The sequence below is a fragment of the Arachis ipaensis genome, chromosome B01, assembly GCF_000816755.2.
Source record: "Arachis ipaensis cultivar K30076 chromosome B01, Araip1.1, whole genome shotgun sequence".
Lineage (NCBI taxonomy): Eukaryota > Viridiplantae > Streptophyta > Magnoliopsida > Fabales > Fabaceae > Arachis > Arachis ipaensis.
The window spans coordinates 112,653,752-112,661,054 of record NC_029785.2 but is presented as its reverse complement, the minus strand read 5'-3'; the positions used below and the strand labels follow the sequence as shown (position 1 = coordinate 112,661,054).

Genomic DNA, 7,303 nt, shown 5'->3' with positions numbered 1-7,303 from the left:
CCCCCCATGTTCCTTCATAGCCAATAATCATACACTTCATTGCAATTTCTTGTGAGACGACCCGAGGTTTAAATACTTCAGTTAATTTTCATTGGGGTTTGTACTTGTGACAACTAAAACTTTTAAATTTGATTGAGAATTATTAGTTGGTTTGGAACTATGCTTACAACAAATTTCCTTTTCTATTAAGAGAAATTTCTAGACAGACAATAATTTACTCTATCATCCATCAACCTCAAATCATCATCAGTCATCACCATTTTTTCATCTTAATCTATTCTCAATTCTCAAGTCTCAACATTCCAGGGATATAGTGCTCGGCACAATATCGTTCCAAGGATATAGTGCCTGGCACACTTCCTCTCAATAACCAACACGCTTATAATTCCTTTCCAAGATCCAACCTCATCATTACCATAATCAATTTCCAATTTCTCAAATCTATCACCAACTATCGTCACCTCTTAAGTTCTCTGAGCCATCACCAATATAGTACTTCACCCGCTCACCCACAACTTTAGAAACCTAAGTCTCCGTCTTCTAAACTCATACAAAAATTTACCAATTTATTTCACTAACCCATCTCTATTAATCTTAAGACATAATTACTAGTTAGCAATCTTAAATAGTAGATAAAGAAGTTTGGAAGGCTAGAGAACCCTTGAAAAGTGAAGAAAAATAATTTTTCATCAAAACAGGGAGTGTACGTATGTACACCCCTGCTATGCGTACGCACAGGGTTAAAAAATGGGTGGTCACGTACGCAACCCCCTGCTCGAGTACGCGAGTGTTCCAACCCGAATGGAACGCTCGCGTCGCGTGTTAAATTCTCGTGTATGCATACCTTGAAATCACATGCTCACGTACGCATGCTAGTGCCCATGTACGCGAGACTCCCAGGCAGTGGAAAATGCTCGCTTCCCGTGCATTGTGTCGCATATGCATGCTGTATCAGAATCAGAAAAATTGTAAAGCTGCAGAATTTTAGATTTTCATACCGAACTTCAAACGCTCATAACTTCCTCTACAAAATTTTATTTTTCTCAAACTTTATATCATTTTAAAGCTCTTGAAATTATCTTTAATTTAAAATAAAAATCTTTCAATTTCAATGTTCGAGGCTTAAGTTATGATCGGCCAAAATTTACTAAAAATAGATTTTTACCAAAAGTGACAATTATCTAGTTTTTCCAAAACTTTCAAAATCAAACCAATTCCATCACATTTCAACCATACCTAAACAACATTAGACTCATACCACACCCTTCTCAATCCATTCTACTTTCCAAATTCCTTCCAACCCCTCAATTTAACATAATTCTATCATTATCTATAGATTACCAAACTCATCAAATTCTTCTAAAATTCATACTCATACATCACGATTCTCAACAACCATCATTCTAACATAAAAAATCACATATACATCAATTCAACGCATTAAAAATAACATTTATCCACTCATCATCCCATTTATTCAAATTCATCATCATTCAATCCACAACAACATCATCAATCATCATCAATCATTCACATCATCATTTAACATCATAATTCATCAACAATTTAAAACTTATCCTAAGGTCCACTAGCCTAAATGTCCAAAAATATTATATATTACATAAAGAAAATCGAAACCATACCTTGACTGATTCTCAATATGCACCAAAACACCAAAATTTGGAGCCCATAAGCTTTCAATCACAACCAAGCCACCAACTCAAATCCGAATGCTTCCAAATAGCCAAGATAACTCTAACAAGCACCAATGCTCAAACTAACATCATATATTTCATCAAAATCAGTACCTAATAATCACAATATACCAAACTACAAGGGTTTTTGAGAAACCTTACCTTATCCATAGAAATTAGGGATGAAACACAACAATTTCTCACTAATTGTTAGTACCTAAACAACCAACTCACAAAAATTCACTCAAAAAATTAACCTTAAATTCAAAATTCACTTAGGGAGAGAATGGGGGTATGAAACTCGAAAACTTACCAGCAAAAGTTTGTTAGAAATGACAGGCTCGGTGAGAGCTTCGCGTGGTCGCAAACGACTCATCAATCGGAGTACCGTAGCTCAAGTTATAAGCAAAATAGTGAGAGGGTGAATAGCGTTCTTCTTCCTTTCCTTACTTGGCTGCTACGGTTTAATTTTGGGGAGTTATGAAGCTGAAATAGCTTCATATTGAACTTATATAAAGTTGGGTTTCGGCCCAACTTGGGCCTGGTCCAACCCGTTAGCGTTTTTTGTCTGTCTGGCCCACTTTGGGCCAAAACCTTTAATATTAGTTCCCGGTTTTTAACTTTAATTATTTTCCTAAGTTTTTCTACTATTTTTATTATTCTTACATAGTACCGGACAGTCTTAAGCCGGTACTGCCAACTAATTTACCGGTAAGCGTTTTTGCGTAACTTTTCGCAGAAATTTACATTTTCCAACTCGAAAAATTCTACTGAATTCAAATTTCACCTCTAAATTATAAAATTAAGATTTATAAATTTTGAAACTTTCTTGAACAATTAATTTATTATTATTTTATGCTAATTAATCGATTAATTATTTTCGATTCTTACATTTTAAGTGGTTTGTAAATAGTGAGAGATTATATTACCACTAGATGATGAGCTCAAAGGTTGCTCGCTTTCTCTACCAGAAGTGACCTTTCTGTTGAAGTGGAAGGAGGTTGTTGAAAGGGTGAATCAATCTTTTCATATTAAAGAAAGAAGAAAACTATTAAAGAGCTAATCGATGAGTTTGTTACCATAATAATAATAATAATAATAATAATTTAATGTACCTTTGTGGCTTTTCTGGTCTCAGAATGTTGGGAGCGAGTCGAGCTTCTCGACGTACTACTACAGAAGAGGAATAATTCGGATGAGAGAAAGTCTGCTCTGGAGAAGGTTTGGCATTTTTATCATATGATTCTTTAGTGGAAGATTCTTTCTGTGATGAAGAAAGAGATTTAAGGTAGGGACCTTAAAAAATATATAAAAAAGGAAAGAAAATTTCTCTAAGTTTTACCTTCTTTGTCGTTGAAGCTGTAGTTGAATTTTTTCATTTTCTGTTTATGTTGTCTTGATGTTTTCACTCTTCTTTTTGGAGCTTTTTTAGAAGGTGCTTCAGAAGTACTAGGAAAGATTTTTATCGATCTTTTCATAATATTGTCTAGAGAGTGATTATATCGAGAATAATAATTGCTCCACCACTCGATGAAAGACTTGGTAACGAAGTCACTATGGATAAAGGATAGTGGGGAGTAGTGGCTTCGATTTTTATCACTGAGATCAAGACATTTTTTGATGTCTTCTTTTGATTTAAAGATAACATGACAGAGAGCTGCAGGTTTTCTTGGAAAAGGAGATGGGATAGCTTGTAAGAAATCCAAATGTCTAGCAACATAATGTGGAACATGAAGGGTTACCTTGAATTGTTCTTTTTTGTATTGAGGAATTCCCGTTGAGAATATTTGAACAGTAAGAAAATTGGTCTAGGTCACATTGTTCGAACCATGGCTATCGTTGTCTGAAAAGATATGACGTTGAAACCATGATGGTCCACACCTTCGATCCGCAAAAGGGGAAAGTATTAGATCTTCATTTCGAAAATTCTGGCATGAGTGAAATTTCGAGAAAGCTTCCCGAAAGAGCTCATCGGTTGAACGTGCATTTTTGAAATCTGGCTGTAAGGTGATCAGTCGAAAACCTTTGATACTTTGCTTATCTGAAGTTGTGATTCCCCCTTGTTTCATATGTTTTTCGAAGATTGCATTTAGCTAGAGTTGTAGTAGCCAAAGGGGCCCCTTGCATTGATCGAAGTCTTTTTCTGAAGACTATCGACCATTTGCCCCAATTCGTCATAGAGATTGCCTAGAAGCAATTGGCCAAATTGAATTTGTGCCCTTCATAAAGTAAAGTGGCCAATGGGATGAATAACTTCTGCATCGAGACACTCCTCGAGCAAAAAATAATAATGTTTAGCCAATAATACAAAAAAGCTACACATTCATCTTCTGTGACGGAGCTATCTTCTTTTTCCTTATTATGTTTGATAAATTCCTCACAAGATTTTTTCTCGACAATGTTTTATTTTTTATTGGGCTTCATTTCAAACATGGCTACAAGGTTGCCCTTCGGAAGCCCAGTGATAGCTACTACATCGAAAAGTGTGGAGTCAATCATTTCACATGGAAGATGAAAGTTGTTTGTGGTTTTGATCCAAAAATAAAGTGCAGCCCTAATCATCCAATGATGTGTGATTGGCGGGAAATGGGAGAGTCGAAGGAGAACATGAAAGCCTTAAAGTTTTCAAGCTTCGCCTTTGGCAGATTCAACCCTTTGATACCAAGTGAGGAAGCTGGCATTTTTAAAAAAACTCTTAGGATTGTTCCCGAAAGGTTTTCTATTATCGATGAAGGGAGCTATAAAAATATCTTTTTTTAATAAGTAAGCCCTCTCCTTTGGCACTAGAAAAATGGTGGGAGATTTTTTTTGGCTTGGTCTAGGAAGTTTAAAGGACTGATGAAACAGTGCACGTCGTCTTCAATAGAGAAGGAAAAAAGGATTTTGTTGTCATTTGTTGTATTGGTTGGATCTTCAATAACAATATCCGTAATTCGAGAAAGGATTTTTAAATCAGGTTGTTCGAAAGTGTCAGTGGCAATTTGTTTTCTTTTGCTTTTTGACGACGAAGTTTCTGAAACTTTGGATGAAGCCATTGTTATAGAAAAGGAAATAAAATTAGGGAAGAAGAAAGATAAAGTTGGAAATGGAACGATCACTAGATAGAATGAGGAAAAAAGTAGGTGAAAGAACTACAAAGTTGAGGAAGTCACTGTTGTCGTTCTTGAAAAGATATTGCCAAGGAGAATTTGTGAGAGAAAAATGGAATTTTTCTTGGTTAGGAGTGAATGATTTTTGTGGTTTGTTTTTTCAAATTTAAAATAGAAAAAACCTTCCTTGGGAAGGTAAAACTAAAGGAGAGAGAAACGGTAATTAATGAGAAAACGTGTTGTAGTAGGCGTAATTATTGGATTTATGGAGACGTGGATAATTAATGGACTTTGTTTAAATTAATTAATTGATTATGGCATTTAAAGAGTCTTGTTCAGATAGGATTGAGCGTTTTATTCCCAGTTTGATTGCGATGAACGCATCAATCCTAAGGGGACAATTTGTTAGTCAAAATTCAAACAAGTTTTAAAAATCGAGTTTGAGACTTGTTTGGTACCTTCGAAGATTGTGAAGCTCATCGAGAAGGGTTTATCGACAAGAAAGATGGATTCGATTGGATGAACTCATCGAAGAAAAGTGAAATAATCGAAATGGCAAAGAGGCTAACAAGTGAAGATAATTGGTAGCAATTATAGGATCATTCAGAAACGCGAGAACAGTTATCAAAGAATTTTCACACATGGAAAATATGTTGAAGTTTGATTGGTCAATGACTCTTATAAATAGTTGACAACTGGAAGGAATAGATGTTGAAAATCGTTTTCAGAAAACACTCTCGTACACTCATATCTCCAGTGATTTTCTGAGTCTGCAAATAGCTTTATTTTCTGTAGGATTCCTTCCATGTCTTTTAAATTTCTTTAAGTTTCTTGTAATCTTATCTTTTCTGCAAATTTACTTTTTCTTGCAAAGTCTTTGTTTTCTTCTTTAACATTTCTGCATTGTCTTTCAATTTCAAAGTCTTTTGACCTTTTGTTGAAGGCATTTTATTGTTTTATCTTAATAACTTTAAGTTATTTACATTGCTTTTTTGTAATTTTAATTTCAAGTCATTTAAATTTCATTTACATTTCAAATTTTTTCTTTTCTTTCCTATTCGTTGAAAATTGTGATCTTTTGGTGCATAATTCGAAAATTAGTATTCATAAGAAGAGTAGATTTTGCTCCTAGATTATTAGATACAGTGGCAGATCCACGGGGGGACCTAAGGTGGCATGGTCCCCCCCAAAATTTTTAAAAAAAAATAGTAAATAGTAATAATTAATAATATTAAAAAAAATATAAGTTACAAAATTTTATAAATTAAAATAACTAAAAACTGCACTATGTATTGGATATTTGAATTATTGTTGCTCTTGTTAATAAATAGCCCATTCTAATAATTAATAAAAATGGTTCTATTATACTAGCCCAAGCCCATACTATTAATTAAAGTAACCCTAGTACATTTTTTAAATATTTGTTTCAAACCATGTATCAGCGCCACTTTTCTCTCTCTTTTAGTGGTTCTCAAACTTTTGGTCTTCTACTCTTCTCATTCTAATTTTCCTTCCATACTAAAACAAGACATATGAAGAAAAACCATTGAAGAGAAGTGAACAGCAAAATATTAACCATTGAATGCACAACAAAGATTCAAAGAGGTATATTTCAATTTTTTTTAAGTTAATAACAATGTCAAGTATTATTTATATTAGCTAGAATATTCGCCAGAAGTGGATGCTGCATTTTGTCTTCCATGCTATTTATTTTCTAGAAAATCAAGTCCATTCACATCAGGAGGATTTCGCAATTGGAAAAAAGTGAATAATGCATGTTGATGTTCATGCTTTTTTCCAAAGTTTGAGTAATATTATCAATGTTGTGTGCTCTTCTTGCAAACGCAATGATGAATTACGATCTGCTTATGCAACTGAAATTTCCTATTTAGTTGCAACTAATCAAATTGAAACAGGAAGGGGAGCAAATCAAATTGGCACATTAAAAAGATCAGGAGATACCAGGTGGAGCTCTCACTTCAACTCAATTTGTAGCCTTTTACTTATGTTTGGAGCAAAAACTTCAGTTCTAGAAGATTTGGCTACTAATGGATCTACATATTCTCAACGTGGTGATGCTACTTATGCTCTTAAATCTTTATTATCATTTGATTTTGTTTTCATTTTGCATATGATGAAAGAAATCATGGGAATCACTGATAAACTTTGTCAAGCATTGCAACAAAAATCTCAAGACATTTTGAATGCTATGCATCTGGTTTCTAGTACAAAGTCATTAATTCAATAGTTAAGAGATAATAGTTGGGGAGCACTTTTGGAGAAAGTTAGTTCTTTCTGCAATGATCATGCTATTCAGATACTTGATATGGGTGCTTCTTTTAGTGACATAATTTGGTCTCGTCGTAAAAAGGATGTTGTCACTGTTGAACACCACTATCGTGTTGACATTTTTACTAGCGTGATAGATTTTCAATTGAAAGAGCTAAATAGTAGATTTAGTGAGCAAGCAACCGAGCTCCTCATATTGAGTACATCTTTAGATCCTAAAGATGCTTTCAA

General features: G+C 34.1%; 1 long non-coding RNA gene across 1 annotated transcript in view; it reads left to right on the top strand.

Moving 5' to 3' along the window:
• LOC110271922 overlaps positions 1 to 7,053 on the top strand; it is a 28,360-nt gene extending 21,307 nt beyond the window's left edge. The window contains exons 4-5 of the long non-coding RNA XR_002362782.1: positions 6,312 to 6,388; positions 6,925 to 7,053. This is a non-coding gene — a long non-coding RNA (uncharacterized LOC110271922). The remainder of the gene's footprint in view (positions 1 to 6,311; positions 6,389 to 6,924) is intronic.